The sequence below is a fragment of the Oncorhynchus gorbuscha genome, linkage group LG01, assembly GCF_021184085.1.
Source record: "Oncorhynchus gorbuscha isolate QuinsamMale2020 ecotype Even-year linkage group LG01, OgorEven_v1.0, whole genome shotgun sequence".
Taxonomy (NCBI): Eukaryota; Metazoa; Chordata; class Actinopteri; order Salmoniformes; family Salmonidae; genus Oncorhynchus; species Oncorhynchus gorbuscha.
In genome coordinates, this window is record NC_060173.1 from 97,218,392 (window position 1) to 97,240,590 (window position 22,199).

At 45.7% G+C, this 22,199-nt stretch overlaps 1 pseudogene across 1 annotated transcript in view; it reads left to right on the forward strand.

Moving 5' to 3' along the window:
- The window catches only part of LOC124046845, a 96,113-nt pseudogene that overhangs the window by 27,417 nt on the left and 46,497 nt on the right, over positions 1–22,199 (forward strand). The window contains exon 3 of the transcript XR_006841077.1: positions 21,366–21,422. The product of XR_006841077.1 is annotated as a mitogen-activated protein kinase kinase kinase kinase 4-like (transcript). The remainder of the gene's footprint in view (positions 1–21,365; positions 21,423–22,199) is intronic.

A 22,199-nucleotide genomic window follows, 5' to 3' on the forward strand; every position in this document is an offset into this window, starting at 1 on the left:
CCTCTTACCAAACCTAACAAAACCCGTGCCCTAGCCCATACTACTCCGGCAAAGGCACAGTCCCAAAAGCCATTTCGCACAGTCTCCTCTCTGCCACAAGAGGAACTTGCGCCAAACTATGCCGGTACGTGATGGAACGTACCGGCAAGCACTTGTGGAGGCTCAACCAATTCAGGTCCTTGAGCCTGTTATCCAGGCCCCGTGCCTGCACTCCCTCCCAGACCATTGCCGAGATGCCCACTACAGGCGCCGGACTCCCTGCCTGTCTGACCTCCTCGTACAGGTGCCTGTGATCTAAACCTACTCGGGCAACTTCAACCTCAGGGTGCGCACGCAGCCACTTGGCCGCATGACCAAAGTGCCACGGCAGCTGTTCCGCCCGAGGACCCGTGTTAGACCACACCATTACGCTTCTCGCCTGATATGAGAAGAACACCCGCAGGAGGTAACCGGACGGGTGTATCACTGGATGAGCAAGCTCCGTTAACAAGAAATAAACAAAAATTGCATCCAGCTTGAGTGGGGAGATGTGGTACCCCCCTACCTCCCTCCCCGATGAGACAGAGCACTCATACCTGCCACCCCACATGAACTGAAACACAAGGCTCACTAGAGGCCTCCTCAGATAAGCCGGCAATGGGTAGATGTATGCCAAATACAAAAGAGACCGCAACACATCCACCTTCAGGACCAGGACCCTCCTCGACGCTCGGGTGAAATCCCCAATGATGGCAAGGGTCCTTGTCAGGCACGAGTCCTTGCACTGCAGCAAGGAAGTATCGTTGGCATACTGCGTCATCTTAACACGCAGCCCACCACTTCCAGGGATCAACAAGCCTTCCACCCCTGTGTCTGCCCTAATGGCAGCCCCCAGAGGCTCCATGTACAGAACGAAAAGGAGAGCCGAGAGTGGGCACCCTTGCCTGACGCCAGACGAGAGGTCAAAAACGTCACCCAAGTGACTATTTACACTAACTCGGCACCCCGCTCCGACATATAATGTACGGATCCATCCTATGAACTTCTCCCCAAATCCTAATCTACCTAACACTCTGAATAGAAAATATCTATTCCAGCGATCAAAGGCTTTCGCCTGATCTAGCGCTGCTACCATTAAAGGCAGACCTCTATCTTCAACCCAAGTGATGGAGTCCTTGATTAACTGTAGGTTCCATCTAATAGAGCGGCCCTCTACCCCACACGTCTGATCCTCATGGACGACGTAGGGAAGGGCTGTACGCAACCGGTCTGCTAAAACCTTTGCAAGTAGCTTGTAATCTACGCACAGCATGGTTAACGGCCGCCAGTTGCCACGGTCTGTTGCTTCCCCCTATTAAATACAGAAGTGACAGCACACCAACAGCCATTGATCCCCCCGGGACCCCCGTCTCAAGGATGGCCTTCAAGACTTAGAGGACCACTGGTCCAAGTATACCCCAAAACTTGAGATAAAACTCAGCCGGTAGCCCATCCATCCCAGGCACCTTCCCTTTTCCCATCCTCCTAAGAGCGCTCTCAACCTCTTCTAAACAAAAACAAAACAGAAACAAACATCTTTCTCGTAAGAAGAGTGGCGGGGGCGTAAGCCTCATGACTAACGAGACATGGTGTGATGAAAGAAACATACAGGAACTCAAATCCTTCTGTTCACTTGATTTAGAATTCCTCACAATCAAATGTAGACCGCATTATCTTCCAAGAGAATTCTCTTAGATTATAATCACTTTCAAGCATTTCGCTACACTCGCATTAACATCTGCTAACCATGTGTATGTGACAAATAAAATTTGATTTGATTTCTAGTGAGATCTGGGCCTCCATCACTTCTCTAATGTCCTCCGGCAACCGCTTGGACAAGTGTTCTAAAAACACATTTCCCTGCTCTACATCTATTTCCCTTTCCTTAAATAAACCTTGGAAATGGTCAGTTGTCACCCTGACCATTTCCTCTGATTTTCTAACTATACTACCATTTCCTTCCCTAACGCCATGCATTACCTTCCTACTCTGCCTGGCCCTAACCGACTTAAAGAACATAGCGGAACAAGTCTCATTGTGTTCTAGAAAGCCACTATGCGCACACTCCTGGAAAGCTTGAGCCTTCCGCTCCTGCAGCTCCCTGAGCTGCGCCTTTAGGGTTGCGGATCTCTCCCAGTCAAACGACCCACCGAGGTTGTCTGCCTCGTACTCGAGTTCGATTAACCTTTGGATACGATCCACCTCCCTCCTTTCCTTCCTGTTTTTCCTCTTGCAATACCTTATTATAAAAGCCCTAATCCTCACCTTAACTAATTCCCACCACTCTTAACACCCCCTTGCACATGGAACGGAGGCCTTCAAGCCTCCAAAAGAAACCAAAAAAGCGGCAACAAAAGCCTGCTCCTCCAGCACATCCCGATCTAGCTTCCAATACCCCCTACCGAAGAGGAAGACTGGCGACCCCACCTGCAGGAGCACCCCGTCGTGATCCGAAAAGAAAACAGGCAACAGCCGCCCAGACAACTTACCCAAAGACCTGGATACAAAAATATAGTCGAGCCACCGCGCAACCCCCTTGGAGTTGCGCCATGTAGGACCGGCCATTTTCGGAGTAGTGTGCAGGCCGCCATTAACCAGACCATGGCAAGCCATTAGCCCGGTGATGGCGCCTGCTCTGCTATCCCCCCCTACTCCTAAATCTATATTGAAATCCCCCCCTATCACTAATTTCCTATTTGTGATGCACAGGGGCACCAGACAGTCCACCACCTCCCTCCTGTCTGCCGCCACCTGTGGCCCATACACCACCACTAATCTAAATTTACAATCCCTTATCGTGACATCCACCCCCATAACCCTCCCTTGCATCACCACAAAAGAACCCTCCACTTTTACCTCCCACACAAAATCCCTACCCCCGATGAGTGCACCCCCAATACCCCAAACCGACTCCCCCTTGTCCCACTCCCTCTTAAACCTACTAACATCCCCTCCATCCCTCAGGTGAACCTCCTGTAAAAAACAAAAATCAAACCCCACACCCTCCAAATAACTAAATACCGCCCTCCGCTTAACAAAATCCCTTACCACTTACATTTAAACTAACAAAAATAAAATTAGACCCCATGAAAGAATAAAATAAAAACATCAAAAATTTCACTCAAATACTAAACCCAGACAGAAAAAAAACCAGGAGACTCACCCGATGCTCCCCTGCTCCATATCTACCTGTGAAAACACCATCCGTACTCCCGACATCCCCCCCTCTTCCTCCATCTCACCAACCCAGGATGCAGGAATATTGTTTGACACCGGGGTGCTCTGCACCCTGAGTCTACCCCCACACTCCTCCCCCTCCCCAGCGCTGTAGCTGGTTTGGAAAAAAATAGGGGAGCCTGAGTCCCGAAACAAAAAAATCCCCACTTCCTCCTCTACCCAGTCATGGGCCTTGTTAGGTGGGTCCCCATCCAACAGGAGTTGAGGGCCTGGGGAAACCAGCAGCAACCCAGAGGTTTCTCGCACCCCATCGCTCTCTTGGCCATCCCCCCCCTCTCACTGTCGGCCAATTGCACCCTCCTCTTCACTCTTCTTTGGTGATGGTGGCAGTGGAGAGATGCCATCTCCTCCACCATACCCCTCATCTCTTCCACCAGGGCACTTTCCCCCCACCCTCCACTTGCCCTTCCACCGTCTCCTTCTCCACCACCCCTCCCTCTCTTTCTTCTCTCTCATGCTCCTCCTTTCGCTTGCCTTCTTCTGCCGCTTTTCCGTCCTCTCTTCCTGGTTCTCCTACTCCCGTGCCTTCAGTTTCCTTCTCTCTTCCTTCCGCTGCTTCTTGCTCCTCCTCCTTCCTTGCGGCCTTCCCCTCTGGGCCTGTACTCTGTTCATGAGGCGTGCTTCCTTCCCCTCTTCTTCCCCCATCCCCCTCTCCTGCTCCCCCCCCCATCCACAGACGCGTATGACCTCTGACGAGCCGGGCACCCCCGCCACAGGTGTGCTGACGAGCCACACCTGTGGGACGCCATAGGTTCGTCACAATCCTTCGCCTCGTGCTCCCCAGATCCACAAAATCTGATCTTTCTTGTGCTGCACGAGGATTAGGCCATACAGCGCCTGCAAAATGGGGGCTGGCGTGCATAAAACGACATCTCCTTGTCAGCCCCCAGGGAGAACATAGCAGGAGGATGGAGGTAGCCACCATGTCCCTTTGGGTCCTCCCTGAGGAGGGCCTGGAAGCCTCTCCTCCCACTCCAAAACCAAAGGGAGTCTTTGAGGTGCCTTGCGGAGGAGATGTTATCCATGTATCTCCCCAGAAAGGCCCTCACCTCCTCGTCCTCAACGAATGGATTGTAAATGTTGACAGTTACAACCCGAAAGTTGTTCCTCGCCAGGCTTGTTATTTCATAGTGGCACATCTACCTCTCACCTCCCACTGCTCTTGCCCTTCTTAGGATATCATCGTGTTTCTCCTCTGTATGTAGTGCCACATCGTATGCTCCCTCCAACGAGTTGCCTTGGAAGCAAAATACGTCCTTCACCATCAGCTTTAGAATCCCCATCAAGATTGTCCTTCCAAAAGTTTCCCGTCCAAAGGCTCCAACTCCTTTTCCTTCCAAGCAAACCGAATCGTGTTGGCCAGCCCAATCCCAGGGACCGACCTTGTTGATGGATTTAGCACCATCTCCGCAAGGAGAATGGGGCACCGGGCTCACGTTCTCTTCCAAAACAAGGAAAAAAGAAAATACAAAGTGGCCGAGAAATTGAAGCTAAATATATAGTGCAGACACAGGCAACTAACACAGACAATAAACCACCAAGATAAACAACAAAATCTAGAAAGGTGTCTGCATGGAGCGAGTTTACTCCATGAATGGAGAAGTGGTGTATATATCCTGGGCCCAGGTGTGTCCCTCCCGGCTCCGCCCAACGCATCCTAATAAGGAAAACGAGAGCAAAGAGAACGAATTCGGCAGACAGTGGGAGGGTCGTCACTATTTTAAAATAACCATATTGATCAGAAATACAGTGTAAACATTAATGTTGAAAATTACCATTGTAGCTGGAAAAAGCTGATTTTTAATGGAATATCTACATAGGCGTACCGAGGTCCATTATCAGCAACCATCACTCCTGTTTTCCAATGGCACACTGTGTTAGCTAATCCAAGTTGATCATTTTTAAAGGCTAATTGATCATTAGAAAACCCTTTTGCAATTTATGTTAGCACAGCTGAAAACTGCTGTCCTGATTAAAGAAGCAATACAACTATCCTTATTTAGACTAGTTGAGTATCTGGAGCATCAGCATTTGTGGGTTTGATTGCAGGCTCATAATGGCCAGAAACAAAGGACTTTATACTGAAACTCGTCAGTCTATTTTTGTTCTGAGAAATGAAGGCTATTCCATGCAAGAAATTGCCAAGAAACTGAAGATCTTGTACAACGCTGGGTACTACTCCTTTCACAGAACAGCGCAAACTGGCTCTAACCGGAATAGAAAGAGTGGGAGGCCCTGGTGCACAACTGAGCAAGAGGACAAGTACATTGGAGTGTCCAGTTTGAGAAACAGATGCCTCACAAGTCCTCAACTGGTAGCTTCATAAAATAGTTCCGTAAAACCCCAGTATCAACTTCAACCGTGGAGAGGCGCCTCTGGGATGTTGGCCTTATCGGCAGAGTTCCTCTGTCCAGTGTCTGTGTTATTTTGCCCATCATAATCTTTTCTTTTTGTTGGCCAGTCTGAGATATGGCTAAATCTTTGCAACTCTGCCTAGAAGGCCAGCATCCCGGAGTCACCTCTTCACTCTTGACGTTGAGACTGGTGTTTTGCGGGTACTATTAGTAGCTGTAATGTTACAGTGACTTTTGTGTTATTTATGGTGAAAATACCATTTAAAAACATTCTGATACAGATTATTTATTGCATTTTGGGGGGCAAATTTGGACAAATTGTGATTAACTAATGCCATTAACTCGATTTGAATTATTTTCAATTGTTTGAGAGCCCTAATTCTGGATGATGGATATGATTAGCATCTAGCCAGCCACTTTAGCTTGTAACTTCCTCAGGCTCCAAATCCTCATTGTTTTCTTCCTCCCAATGTAAGTCTAAGAAAGCTTTCCTTTGAGCCCCTTTGTTTTGTGGATTCTCTGATTTGTATCTCTGTAATTCACTCATCCCAGATCTACACGCTCTGAACGAGTTTACGAAATAAAATCATCAACGCTCCCCTCCTCTCCCTCTGGACAAGGTGGGTCTGACAGGGCGAGGCAGCGCTCCAGATGATAGTGCACCTGAATAACATGAATAATGGCGTCGGACAGCGCAGTAATCCCCCTGTGTGCCCAGGGCTTCACTTGGCTTTATTCAGGGGCTCCGGCCTGGCTCCCTGGCCCCGGGGGGGGGGGGCGGGGGCGCGTGACACTGCCCCTGCCTCTAACACCTCCAGCTCCACTCCCCTGGCTGTTTATACTAGTGATTCTTCTGCTTCAAATCAGGAATGTGAGGAGGGGATGGGTGCATGATGGAGGAGGGGAGGGGGGGATCCTCTGTCTGTCTGTAAGCTACACGCCATAGAGCAGTGAATGCATAGTGGAGCTGCAGTCTTTTCCAAGCTTCTGGCTCCCGATGGATGAAGCAATGTTTCCCTATATGGTCCTTCTGTACCTCAGTTGGTAGAGCATGGCGCTTGTAACGCCAGGGTAGTGGGTTCGATTCCCGGGACCACCCATACGTAGAATGTATGCACACATGACTGTAAGTCGCTTTGGATAAAAGCGTCTGCTAAATGGCATATATTATATTATTATATTATATTATTATTATATTATTATATTATTATATTACTATAAGATTCTAGGCAGGACAAACAGGCCCAGTTCGCTGCTTTGCTTAGCTATGGGACCAATATATTCACTGGTTTGAAGATACCAGTCATGCCTTCAGAAACCAAAGCAGCCATTTTGCTTTGCCATGTACTGTCAGCCAGTCTGTGAACTCACTGTGTTTAAAGCCCATGCAAAATTGACCCAGTGTCGTCCAGGTTTGGATGGGGTAGGCTGTCATTGTAAATAAGAATTTGTTCTTAACTGACTTGCCTAGTTAAATAAAGGTTACTTTCAAATTTTTTTTAACCTGTTTTACTGTTTCCAAATGGTCTTCTGTTTAGATTTGAAGGTGTTATGCTTAGGTCTCTCTGGGGCACGTCTGGCGGAAGCGTGGAGATTTACTTCACACTATCCAGGGTGCTGATTTTGGAGAACCTTACATATTGTAGTCTATCACCACTTATAAACCGTGTGTGTGTGTGTGTGTGTGTGTGTGTGTGTGTGTGTGTGTGTGTGTGTGTGTGTGTGTGTGTGTGTGTGTGTGTGTGCGTCTGTAACTCAAATCCCAGTGGATCTAAATATGTGCTGAGCACCCTTAGGTGTGGGAAAGTTGTGCCACTGCGCAGAATTTAAATTCTTACTTGTACTTAACCTGATGGTATGTGCAACACACACTTACACCTACGGCTGTGACGGTCATGGAATTTTGGATGACTGTAATTGGCCAGTCCAAAAGGGAACACTAAAATAACACATCCTAGATCTGAATGAATGAAATATTCTTATTAAATACTTGTTTCTTTACATAGTTGAATGTGCTGACAACAAAATCACACAAATTATCAATGGAAATCAAATTTATCAACCCATGGAGGTCTGGATTTGGAGTGATACTCAAAATTAAAGTGGAAAACCACACTACAGGCTGATCCAAGTTCGATGTAATGTCCTTAAAACAAGTCAAAATGAGGCTCAGTAGTGTGTGTGGCCTCCACGTGCCTGTATGACCTCCCTACTACACCTGGGCATGCTCCTGATGAGGTGGCGGATGGTCTCCTGAGGGATCTCCTCCCAGACCTGGACTAAAGCATCCGCCAACTCCTGGACAGTCTGTGGTGCAACGTCGCGTTGGTGGATGGAGCAAGACATGATGTCCCAGATGTGCTCAATTGGATTCAGGTCTGGGGAACGGGCGGGCCAGTCCATAGCATCAATGCCTTCCTCTTGCAGGAACTGCTGACACACTCCAGTCACAAATGAGGTCTAGCATTGTCTTGCATTAGGAGGAACCCAGGGCTAACCACACCAGCATATGGTCTCACAAGGGGTCTGAGGATCTCATCTCGGTACCTAATGGCAGTCAGGCTACCTCTGGCGAGCACATGGAGGGCTGTGCGGCCCCCCCAAAGAAATGCCACCCCACACCATGACTGACCCACCGCCAAACCGGTCATGCTGGAGGATGTTTCAGGCAGCAGAACGTTCTCCACGGCGTCTCCAGACTCTTGTCACGTCTGTCACATGTGCTCAGTGTGAACCTGCTTTCATCTGTGACGAGCACAGGGTGCCAGTGGCAAATTTACCAATCTTGGTGTTCTCTGGCAAATGCCAAACGTCCTGCACGGTGTTGGGCTGTAAGCACAACCCCCACCTGTGGACGTCGGGCCCTCATACCACCCTCATGGAGTCTGTTTCTGACCGTTTGAGCAGACACATGCACATTTGTGGCCTGCTGGAGGTCATTTTGCAGGGCTCTGGCACTGCTCCTCCTGCTCCTCCTTGCACAAAGGCGGAGGTAGGGTCCTGCTGCTGGGTTGTTGCCCTCCTACGGCCTCCTCCATGTTTCCTGATGTACTGGCCTGTCTCCTGGTAGCGCCTCCATGCTCTGGACACTACGCTGACAGACACAGCAAACCTTGCCACAGCTCGCATTGATGTGCCATCCTGGATGAGCTGCACTACCTGAGCCACTTGTGTGGGTTGGAGACTCCGTCTCATGCTACCACTAGACTGAAAGCTCCGCCAGCATTCAAAAGTGACCAAAACATCAGCCAGGAAGCATAGGACCTGAGAAGTGGTCTGTGGTCATCACCTGCAGAACCACTCCTTTATTGGGGGTGTCTTGCTAATTGCCTATAATTTCCACCTGTTGTCTATTCCATTTGCACAACAGCATGTGAAATGTATTGTCAATCAGTGTTGCTTCCTAAGTGGACAGTTTGATTTCACAAAAGTGTGATTCACTTGGAGTTACATTGTGTTGTTTAAGTGTTCCCTTTATTTTTTTGAGCAGCGTTCACTCAAATACTAAACCCAGACAGAAAAAAACAAAACCAGGAGACTCACCCGATGCTCCCCTGCTCCATATCTACCTGTGAAAACACCATCCGTACACCCGACATCCCCCCTCTTCCTCAATCTCACCAACCCAGGATGCAGGAATAGTGGGGGGGATGTCGGGAGTACGGATGGTGTTTTCACAGGTAGATATGGAGCAGGGGAGCATCGGGTGAGTCTCCTGGTTTTGTTTTTTCTCATATATATATATATATATATATATATATATATATATATATATATATATATATATATATATATATATATATATATATATGAGGTTGCCCGATTTTATGATTTTTCAATGCCGATACCGATTATTGGAGGACCCAAAAAAAAGCTGATACCGATTAATCGGTCGATTTAAAATAAAAAATATTTAAAAAATGTAATTGTAATCATGAAAATTACAACAATACTGAATTAACACTTATTTTAACTTAATATAATGCATCAATAAAATCAATTTAGTCAAGTAGATAATGAAACATGTTCAATTTGGTTTAAATAATGCAAAAGCAAAGTGTTGGAGAAGAATGTAAAAGTGCAATATGTGCTATGTAAGAAAGCTAAAGTTTCAGTTCCTTGCTCTGAACATGAGGACATTTAAAGCTGGTGGTTCTTTTTAAGATGAGTTTTCAATATTCCCAGGTAAGAAGTTTTAGGTTGTAGTTATTACATGACTATTTCCCTCTATACCATTTGTATTTCATTAACCTTTGACTATTGGATGTTCTTATAGGCACTTTAGTATTGCCAGTGTAACAGTAGCTTCCGTCCCTCTCCTCGCTCCTCCCTGGGCTCGAACTAGCAACACAACGACCACATCACCATGCAGAGCAAGGGAAACAACCACCCCAAGGCTCAGAGCGAGTGAAGTTTGAAACGCTATTAGCGCGCGCTAACTAGCCAGCCATTTCACTTCTGTCACACCAGCCTCATCTCGGGAGTTGATAGGTTTGAAGTCATAAACAGCGCAATTCTTGACGCTGCACTAAATAACTTGGTTGCATGGTGTGTTTGTGCTTTTCTGTGTCAGTGTGGTTGCATGTTTGTTCGTAAGTGTACATCTGTTCACGTGTAAGTGTGTGTCACATGAGATTGAAACAAACGTATATAAGAAAAGCAACCAAAAAAAGCATTTGGTGTGATAATTATATTCTGGTATCTAGAATGCAGTGCTTCAACATGAATTCTGTTCGTGTATCTAGAATGCAGTGCTTCTACATGAATTCTGTTCTGGTGTCTAGAATGCAGTGCTTCAACATGAATTCTGTTTGTGTATCTAGAATGCAGTGCTTAAACATGAATTCTGTTCTGGTATCTAGAATGCAGTGCTTCAACATTAATTATGTTCGTGTATTTAGAATGCAGTGCTTCAACATGAATTCTGTTCATGTATCTAGAATGCAGTGCTTCAACATTAATTATGTTTGTGTATCTATAATGCAGTGCTTCAACATTAATTCTGTTCGTGTATCTAGAATGCAGTGCTTCAACATGAATTCTGTTCATGTATCTAGAATGCAGTGCTTCAACATTAATTATGTTTGTGTATCTATAATGCAGTGCTTCAACATTAATTCTGTTCGTGTATCTAGAATGCAGTGCTTCAACATGAATTCCTCTGCTCTGGTTCTCTTGTCTCTTGTCTCCCTCCTCTGTGCTTGGGCGGGCTGGAGTGCTCTGTAATGTGGTTGTATGTGTGTACCTCCAGTTTTTGGGACAAGGGGTTCTTTATCGCACCCCTCTAGGCTTGGGGAACGGGACAAGAGGGCCAGGTGCGGGCATGGAGCACCACTACTACAGACACACACACACACTTTGTCTCGCTTTTTCTCGCTCTCTTTCGCGCTCTCTCTTTCACTGTGCTCAGGGCCTGTTTCCAGTCATGGATGTTTATTTTTGCATGGTGGCATTTCGGTATTGATAGACACAGAAAAACAGGAATGTGTATAGGCTCCTGAGTGGCGCAGTGGTCTAAGGCACTGTATCTCAGTGCTAGAGGGGTCACTACAGACCCTGGTTCGATCCCGGTCTGTATCACAATAGGCCGTGATCGGGAATCCCATAGGGCGGCGCACAATTGGCCCAGCGTCGTCCAGGTTAGGGGGGGTTGGCTGAGGTAGGCCATCATTGTAAATAAGAATTTGTTCTAACTTGCCTAGTTAAATAAAAATATGTGTGAGAAGCTTCACATTTGTGTGTGCTGATACAGGATGCCGCTACTCCCCTGGTATTTCCTCAGGGAAGTGGCTCTCTTATCTTCCTCAGACACAAGACATTGAACCACACACTTCCTATACTCTACTGCTTTATTAACTTTTCACTCTTTCAGTTTTTTGCTTTGGTTTGTGCTGTACTTGATATACTACTGCTTTTGCATTCTGTTGCATTCTTTGTTTCTGTTTGATTTCCATTTTTTTAAATTCAACCAGGCAGGTGTGCCACGAAAGCCAGAAGTAGCAATAAAATAAATGCCTTACCTTTGAAGGTCTTCTTCTGTTGGCACTCCAAAAGGTCCCAGCTACCTCACAAATGGTCCTTTTGTTCGATAAAGTCCCTTTTTTATATCCCCAAAAACTAGCTGGCGCGCTTCATTCAATAATCTACCAGTTTCACTCCTACAAAATTAATCCCAAACGTTACCAATAAACTTCTCCAAACAAGTCAAACAATATTTATAATCAAACTTCAGGTACCCTAATACGTAAATAAATTATAAAATTTAAGATGGACAATATTTGTCTTTACCGGAGATAAACAACAAAGAACGCGCTCTCATCCACGCGCATGAAACCACTACAGCCAGGAGCCACTTAGAAAAACGACAAATTCTAGCTCATTTTTCCAAAAACAAACCTGAAAATCTTTCTAAAGACTGTTGACATCTAGTGGACACCCTAAGAATGGCAATCTGAGAGGTTTTCCCTTCATATTAAACATGACAGCCTTTGGAAACAGTGGTGGGCTGATTTTTTTTCTTTTTCTGGATGGTTTGTCCTCGGGTTTTTGCCTGCCATATAAGTTCTGTAATACTCACAGATATTATTTAACATTTTTAGAAACTTTTAGTGTGTTTTCTATCCAATTATATGCATATCCTAGCTTCTGAGCCTGAGTAACAGACAGTTTACTTTGGGCACGCTTTTCATCCAGAAGTCAAAATACTGCCCCCTAGCCCAAAGAGGTTAACTAGTTCCAATCAGTCCTTGACTGTCACCATTATTTACTGCATAGGAGAATAATTAATGTTCCACTATTTGTAGAAAAGAGTTAAGGTTAGTTAGTTAGTTAGTTCGGGATGGGTGTTGGGTTATGGTTTGTGGAGGTCGACCAGACAGGTAGCCAAATGGTGCCGTGGTCCTTTTAATGAGGACTTTAGATTAACCCCTTGTGTGCTGGGGTCAGAGGTCAGACTCCCAGAATGATTATCTTATTAACTGAAGGGGTCTGGTCCCCATAGTCCTAGAAGGCTTAATTACCACATCTCCTTCCCTTGGTGATTACTGGAGGGGGAGTTATAAGGTTGAAGGAAAACAGGCCTTTCAAGACTGTTGGAACATGACCAAGGTTTTGTGAAATTTCTATTATTGCGGAAGTCACTCCAAAATGGTTTGCTTGTGGTCTAATATGTAAGTTTTGCACATTTAACTGAGACGGTGGACTTTAGTCTATTTTATGTCATTTATTTTTATTCAATTTAAGCCGCAGGTAAGACAAACTAACCACTACCTCCTATATTTGACTGACCAGAGGCAGAGAATAGACTGAAAACTTTTCAGTATGGCACAGAGACTGGTCATAGAGCAAGTTATGGGGAAGTTAATGCACAGAAAATAGAAACACTCACATGGTGGGGGGGTTATTGTGTGTGTGTGTGTGTGTGTGTGTGTGTGTGTGTGTGTGTGTGTGTGTGTGTGTGTGTGTGTGTGTGTGTGTGTGTGTGTGTGTGTGTGTGTGTGTGTGTGTGTGTGTGTGAGCATGCTCCTGTTTGTGTGTGTGTGTGTGTGAGCATCTGTTTGTGTTAGGCAGACAGAAGACAGACTCAAGAAAGTATGGAGTATAGGAACCTGAGAGGAGGATGATGTCATAGTGAAGTTGGCCTCCGGTGATTGGTCTGGGAGAGAACACACACGCACACATGCACACCTTTGAAAGTGAGCTGGTTGGGTGCCAATCATTTGTGGGTTATTTTACTTCAAAGAGGCCTGAAACCAAACCCCTTGAATCAGAGAGTGAGGGAAGGAGGGAAAGAGTGAGTGAGCGAGTGAGAGACAACTCATTGAGACACAGCCAAAGGCTGACACTGACATCATGACGGTCAGAGCACCTATACCAGCCCTGCCTACCGTATGCACCCAGTCTATGGTGGTATCTGAGAGTTTGTGCATGTTCTTGTGTGTGGGGAGGGGCTGTGATTAGGTCCAGTCGACAGTCTTTTCCCAGATTCTGCTGGAAAACCGCTTAGATCAGCAGAAAAACTTGGCCTTCAGCCTCTTTTTTTCTTCTTTCTGTTCTTCCCTTTCCCTCTCCTCCATCTCTCCCCCGCCACCTCTCCTCCATCTCTCCCCCCGCCACCTCTGTACCCAAGTCTCTCTCTCAAACTCATATACACTTAAAATTGCAAAAAACGCCTTAGGAGAGAGATAATGTGTTCTACAAATTCTCTCTCTCTCTCCTCTCTCTCCTCTCTCTCCTCTCTCTTCTCTCTCTCTTCTCTCTCTCTTCTCTCTCTCTTCTCTCTCTCCTCTCTCTCTCAGTAGGGTTTTTCTCTCTCTCTCAGTAGGGTTTTTCTCTCTCTCTCTCAGTAGGGTTTTACTCTCTCAGTAAGGTTTTTCTCTCTCAGTAGGGTTTTTCTCTCTCTCTCTCAGTAGGGGTTTTCTCTCTCTCTCTCAGTAGGGGTTTTCTCTCTCTCTCTCTCAGTAGGGTTTTTCTCTCTCTCTCTCAGTAGGGTTTTTCTCTCTCAGTAGGGTTTTTCTCTCTCTCTCTCAGTAGGGTTTTTCTCTCTCTCTCTCAGTAGGGTTTTTCTCTCTCTGTAGGGTTTTTCTCTCTCTGTAGGGTTTTCTCTCTCTCTCTCAGTAGGTTTTTTTTCTCTCTCTCTCTCAGTAGGTTTTTTTTCTCTCAGTAGGGTTTTTCTCTCTCAGTAGGGTTTTTCTCTCTCAGTAGGGTTTTTCTCTCTCAGTAGGGTTTTTCTCTCTCTCTCAGTAGGTTTTTTTCTCTCAGTAGGGTTTTTCTTTATTTGTACTCTTTTCTACATTGTATAATAATAGTGAATACATCACAACTATGGAATCATGTAGTAACCAAAAAAAGTGTTCACCTCTTGCGACGAGCAAACCCGTATCCGGGAGCGTAATCATAGCCTCAAATGCATTAGCATAACGCAACGGACATAAATACCCCTAGAAACTTTTCCTATTCATGAAAATCGCAAATGAAATTAAATAAATATATTCAAACACAAGCTTCGCCTTTTGTTAACAACACTGTCATCTCAGATTTTCAAAATATGCGTTACAGCCAACGCTAGACAAGCATTTGTGTAAGTTTATCATGGCATAATGCTATGCTAGGCTCTGCTGGCAGCAGGCAACATTTTCACAAAAATAAGAAAAGCAACTAAATTAAATCATTTACCTTGGAAGAACTTCATATGCTTTCACTCAGGACACTCCCAGTTAGATAGCAAATGTTCCTTTTTTTCCCAAAAATATAATTTTTTATGTAGGCGAAATAGCTCCCGTTTCTTCATCATGCATGGCTAAAAAATAGACTATCGACTAAACTTTTTTCAAAATTTGCTCAATAATATCGACAGAAACACGGCAACCGTTGTTTAGGATCCATCCTCAAGGTGTTTTTAACATATACATTCGATAATATATCCGTCGAGGCAATTGGTTTCTCATAAGAAGCGATTGGAAAAATGGCTACCTCAGTATTTTACGCGAGATTTTCTGCGGGAGACACCATGTGACCACATGCTATATATATTGTCCCTTACAGCCATTCTTCAATGGAAATGCCTAAAAAGACATCACAATGCTGGAGACACCTTGTGGAAAACGTAAGCTCATTCGTAGCTCATTCACAGCCATATAAGGAGTCATTGGCATGAGGCGATTTCAAAAAATGCGGCACTTCCTGGTTGGATTTTTATCTGGGGTTCACCTGTAACATCAGTTCTGTGGCACTCACAGACAATATCTTTGCAGTTTTGGAAACGTCAGAGTGTCTTCTTTTTGTCAATTATATGCATAGTCGAGCATCTTTTCGTGACAAAATATCTTGTTTAAAACGGGAACGTTTTTCATCCAAAAATTAAAATAGCGCCCCCTAAATCCAAGAGGTTAAACAAATCAAAATATATTTTATATTTGAGAGTCTTCAAAGTAGCCACCCTTTGCATTGATGACAGCTTTGCACACTCTTGGCATTCTCTCAACCAGCTTCACATTGAATGCTTTTCCAACAGTCTTAAAGGAGTTCCCACATATCAAATTGTATTAGTCACATGCACCGACAGGTAGACCTTATAGTGAAATGCTTACTCGGCTAGCCCCTAACTAACAGTGCAATTTCAAAAAATACGGATAAGAATAAGAGATGAAGGTAACAAGTAATTAAAGAGCAGCAGTAAAAAAAAACATATATATATATATATATATATATATATATATATATATACAGGGGGGTGCCGGTACAGAGTCAATGTGCGGGGGCACCGGTTATTTGAGGGAGTATGTACATGTAGGTAGAGTTAATTAAAGTGACTATACATAGATGACAACAGAAAGTGTGGTGGGGGGAGGGGGGGACTGCAAATTGTCTGGGTAGCCATTTGACTAGATGTTCAGAAGTCTTATGGCTTGCGTGTAGAAGCTGTTTATAAGCCTCTTGGACCAAGACTTGGTGCTCCGGTACCGCTTGCCATGCGGGAGCAGAGAGAACAGTCTATGACTAGGGTGGCTGGAGTCTGAAAATTTTTAGGGCCTTCCTCTGACACTGCCTGTTATAGAGGTCCTGGATGGCAGGAAGCTTTGCCCCAGTGATGTACTGGTACCCTCTGTAGTGCCTTGCGGTCGGAGGCCGAGCAGTTGCCATACCAGGCAGTGATGCAACATGCTCTCGATGGTGCAGCTGTAGAACCTTTTGAGGATCTCAGGACCCATGCCACATCTTTTTCATCTCCTGAGAGGGAATAGGTTGTGTCGTGCCCGCTTCACGACTGTAATGAAATGCTTGGACCATGTTAGTTTGTTGGTGATGTGGACACCAAGGAACTTGAAGCTCTCAACCTGCTCCACTGCAGCCCCATCTATAAGAATGGGGGTGTGCTCAGTCCTCTTTTTCCTGTAGTCCACAATCATCTCCTTTGTTTTGATCACGTTGAGGGAGAGGTTGTTGTCCTGGCACCACACGGCCAGGTCTCTGACCTCCTCCCTATAGGCTGTCTCGTTGTTGTTGGTGATCAGGCCTACCACTGTTGTGTCATCTGCAAATGTAATGATGTTGTTGGAGTCGTGACTGGCCATGCAGTCATGAGTGAACAGGGAGTACAGGAGGGGGCTGAGCACGCACACCTGAGGGGCCCCTGTGTTGAGGATCAGCGTGGTGATGTGTTGTTACCTACCCTTACCACCTGGGGGCGGCCCGTCAGGAAGTCCAGGATCCAGTTGCAGAGGGAGGTGTTCAGTCCCAGGGTTCTTCGCTTATTGATGAGCTTTGAGGGCACTATGGTGTTGAAAGCTGAGCTGTAGTCAATGAATAGCATTCTCACATAGGTGTTCCTTTTGTCCCGGTGGGAAAGGGCAGTGTGGAGTGCAATTGAGACTACATCATCTGTGGATCTGTTGGGGCAGTATGCAAATTGGAGTGGGTCTAGGGTTTCTGGCATGATGGTGTTGATGTGAGCCATGACCAGCCTTTCAAAGCACTTCATGGCTACAGACATGAGTGCTACGGGTCGGTAGTCATTTAGGCAGGTAGTGGTCTTGGGCACAGGCACTATGGTGGTCTGCTTAAAACATGTTGGTATTACAGACTCGAACAGGGAGAGATTGAAAATGTCAGTGAAGACACTTGCCAGTTGGTCAGCGCATGCTCGCAGTACACGCCCTGGTAATCCGTTTGGCCCTGCGGCCTTGTGAATGTTGACCTGTCTAAAGGTCTTACTCACTTCGGCTGCGAAGAGCGTGATCACATGATCACACAGTCTTCCGGTACAGTGGGTGCTCTCATGCATGTTTCAGTGTTATTTCCCTCGAAGCGTTATTTCCCTAGAAGTAGTTTAGCTCATCTGGTAGGCTCGTGTCACTCGGCAGCTCTAGGAGGTGCTTCCCTTTGTAGTCTGTAATGTTTTGCAGGCCCTGCCACAGAGCCGGTGTAGTACAATTCGATCTTAGTCCTGTATTGATGCTTTGCCTGTTTGATGGTTCGTCGGAGGGCATAGCGGGATTTCTTATGAGCTTCCGAGTCTCGCTCCTTGAATGCGGCAGCTCTAGCCGTTAGCTCAGTGCGGATGCTGCCTGTAATCCATGGCTTCTGGTTGGGGTATGTACGTACGGTCACGGTGGTGACGACGTCATTGATGCACTTTTGGATGAAGCCAATGACAGACGTGGTGTATTCCTCAACGCCATTGGAGGAATCTCTTGAACATATTCCAGTCTGTGCTAGCAAAACAGCCCTGTAGCTTAGCATCTGCTTCATCTGACCACTTTCTTTTATTGATCTAGTCACTGGTGCAGGAATCAGGAGGATATAATTATGGTCAGATTTGCCAAATAGAGGGAGAGCTTTGTATGCGTCTCTGTGTGTGGAGTATAGGTGGTTGCATATTTAACATCTGATATAAATTTGGTAAAACTGATTTAAGTTCCCCTGCATTAAAGTCCCCGGCCTCTAGGAGCACCGCCTCTGGGTTTACTTGTTTGCTAATGGTGGAATGCATCTCATTCAATGCTTTCTTAGTGCCAGCCTCTTGACTGTGGTGGTATGTAAACAGCTACAAAGAATACCGGTGAAAACTCTCTCGGTAGGTAGTGTGGTCTACAGCTTATTATGAGAAACCCTACCTCCAGGCAAGGAATAGCTCGAGACTTCCTTTGATATTGTGCACCAGCTGTTGTTTAAAAAAATACATAGACCACCACCCCTTGCCTTACCAGACGCCGCTGAGCACTTGTTGGCTGCTTTTCCTTCAATCTGCGGTCGACCTCATCCCTAACCATCTCAATTGGATTGAGGTTGGATGATTGTGGAGGCCAGGTCATCTGATGCACTCCATCACTGTCCTTCTTGGTCAAATAGCCCTTACACAGTCTGGAAGTGTGTTTTGGGTCATTGCCCTGTTGAAAAACAAATGATAGTCCCTCTAAGCGCAAACCAGATGGGATGGCGTAACACTGCAGAATGCTGTGGTAGCCGTGCTGGTTAAGTATGCCTTGAATTCTAAATAAATCACTGACAGTGTCACCAGCAAAACAACATCATACCTCTTCCTCCATGCTCCACGGTGGGAACAACACATGCAGAGATCATCCGTTTGCCTAGTCTGGTTGATGTTGAGATGTGTCTGTTGAACTCTGAAGCATTTATTTGGGCTGAAATGTCTGAGGCTGCTAACTCTAAGGAACTTCTCCTTTGCAGCAGAGGTAACTCTGGGTCTTCCTTTCCTGTGGCGGTCTTCATGAGAGCCAGTTTCACCAAAGCGCTTGATGGTTTTTGCAACTGCACTTGAAGAAAAGTTAAAAGTTCTTGAAATGTTCCGGATTGACTGACCTTCCCAAATCAAATTCTATCTTCTGAATACCACCCCTACCGTGTCACAGCACAACTGATTGGCTCAAACACATTACGAAGGAAAGAACTTCCCCTATTTAACTTTTAACCAGGCACACCTGTTAATTGAAATGCATTCCAGTTGACTACCTCATGAAGCTGGTTGAGAGAATGCAAAGTGTGCAAGCTGTCATCAAGACAAAGAGTAGCTACTTTGAAGAATCTAAAATATATTTTGATTTGTTTAACACTTTTCTGGTTACAACATGATTCCATGTTTTATTTAATAGTTTTGATGTTTTTAGTATTATTCTACAATGTAGAAAATGTAAAAATAAAGAACCCCTGAATGAGTAGTTTGAACCCCTGACTTGTAGTGTGTGTGTGTGTGTGTGTGTGTGTGTGTGTGTGTGTGTGTGTGTGTGTGTGTGTGTGTGTGTGTGTGTGTGTGTGTGTGTGTGTGTGTGTGTGTGTGTGTGTGTGTGTCTGAGTACATAGTGGTCACTCAGAGTGAAGGACGCCAGTGGTCAACTTCCATCAGCTTCCATTTAACTGCAGCATCCATCTTCCTCAAGCATGTGTGGCCATTATACCAGTTTAGCTGAGTCATTCATTGCACACACACACACACACACACACACACACACACACACACACACACACACACACACACACACACACACACACACACACACACACACACACACACACACACACACACACACACACACACACACACACACACACACACACACACACACGAGCCAAATGAGTCCATTACAGTCCACTGAAAGCCTCACAGCACACTGATAGGAGTTAGAGAGACTCATGACTGGAGTGGCCTCAATGATAGAAGCCATTTACTGGACTTCAGCCAAGCCTTTTCACATTAAAGGTCTTGTCAAGGTAATAACACCGCTGTTAGATGACCATTCTGCACCATTATCGAAAGACCAATTCAATACAAAAACAGTATAGGAATTGTAACTCTGCAATTTAGTTTTATGGTATATAACAGTGATGGGACTTTTTCTGTTATGCTTACAACAGGCTGCTCTTTGTGTTGTACCTATGTGTGTTTGTGTAATGTGGACTGGTGAGACATTCTTTAATCCCCACAGTCCTTAGACAGATCTCCAGATTAGATTACCCCCTCTCCCAGACAGGACCCCCCCCCAGGACCACAGCTGCCTACACCCTGCCTGTCATTAAACAGGGAAATAGTTAGTCCAGTCCTGTTTGATAGGGAGTGTGTGGTTAATTTATAGGGCCTTTCTGGTCTGGCGTATCCCTGGGCAGCCCAAGGGTGTTGTGGTGCAGTCTGTATGGTAGCTGGTAGGGACCTCGTTGGGTCCTGTGCTGTGAGGTCCTGTGTTGCTGCTGCCTGGCTGAGATCCCTGCCCTTGGTGGGGTGTCTTTGTCAGAGTCCTCTCTCAGCAGAGCTTTTAAATCTGTGTCCTGTCTAGTGCGACTCAGGCAGGGTTGCCAAGCGATGAGGATGGACACACACACACTCACTAAACCTGTCACTCCTCTACTTCAGCCTTCTCTCCTCCCTCTCTGTTAAAAGCCGTGGTAGGACAGGTTGTCATGGTGATTGCTCCAAGCAGGGCACCGAAGAGACTAAAGCATTCTGGGATAAAGACTAGCACTGTGAGACTGACTATCAAAGTCAGCACTGACATATGGCCCATACAACTGATCTGTCGTGACTCTGGGATTCTGTTTCTCATCTCTCCCTCTCTCTCTTACAACTATCTTACTGTGATAATGATTTTTAAGCAGTAGAAAATGCAATGTTTTAATGCAAGGTTGTGAGCCCACTTCTTTCTTTGTTCTAGTCATTCTACTAGTCTGCTTCCAGTCAGACCAACAAAGCCTGTGACCCCCCTCATTACCCCCTCCCCCGCCGAGCCGAAGTGGGTTAATCCCTCATCACTCAGCGCCCGGACTCTCCCATTTTAGACAGGGGGGGTCAGGTCCAGCTCAGGTGTCGCCGGTTCAGACAAAGGAAACCCAATCCTGCAGCAGTGTTATTCCCCTACCCTTCACTGACCCTCTCTCTGTCTGGCAGTTTCGCTGCAGAGTGGTCCCCTCTATTCTGCTGCTTCCTCTCTTACCAGAAAATATGATGTCATTGAAGTCTACAGTGGTTAGAGTCATTCACATTGTGAGGTAACGAAAGACTGGTTTCAGCTGAAAAGAGAAAAGCATGGCGCTGATGATATGGACTGGGTTGTTGCTTAGGTATCTGATGTCTGGTGTTTCCATGATCATCATGTAGAGTAATAACTCATGGTTAGTAATCAAGGAATCACCCATACTTAGTCTGGGATCAAGCACTCAAGGTCTTTCTGACTGAAACTACGTCCTATGGATACTTTGCATGTCAGGGTTGAAATGACGTCATTAATTCGTCCCTTTTTCTCTCTGCAGGGACGACATGTCAAGACAGGACAACTGGCGGCCATCAAGGTCATGGACGTCACAGAGGTAAGCTGGTGCTCGATTGGGAGAGCTTTGTGTGTGATTTAACAGAGAGCTGGTTTGACTGACAGTTTTACTTGGTAGTCGCCATAGCTTTACTTGGTTGTCCATTTGCTCCCACACATTCACTTCCACTCATTAACGGTTCCATTTTGGTTCCCAGTGTTGATAGACTACTTCCTGAATAATCTGTTGATTTATAACATCACAGTCTAATCCTTCCTTGGACTCATTCTAGAATTTATATTCCCTCCAATAGGCTCCTCAGAGAGACATTTCCTTTTTAAGACACAAACCATTAGATACACAAATTACATCCCTTGTCAGACATTATGTCAAGACCGATTCAAGTCAAAATCTGGATCACAGAATAGATCTTTAGTACTTGACTCAATGATCCAGCTATGCTTAATAATAAATACTCTATAGCCACATTCTAGCCCATGTAGATTTGGGACATATCCCAAGTTGAGTTTTATTGCATCCAAGGCCCTAGATACAGTATGTCTTTAATTTGAACCAAAACACACATACTGTAGCAGGATAGCAACAGTCGCCAAGCTAAACCTCCACCACCCCCTGCTCTCCCTCCTTTACCCAATTCCCCTAGTCAATATTTTTCCTCCTGAAATAGACATAATATCAGGCTTATATGAATGTAGGTCTTCAACCTCCGTGTTTTTCCTCTTCATGCCACAAAGCTGAGTTTGTGTTTGGAGCTGGATGGAGGTGGTTTTATGTAGCCCAGGGCATCGTTAGGCAGTGCTGAGAGGTCTGGTGTTC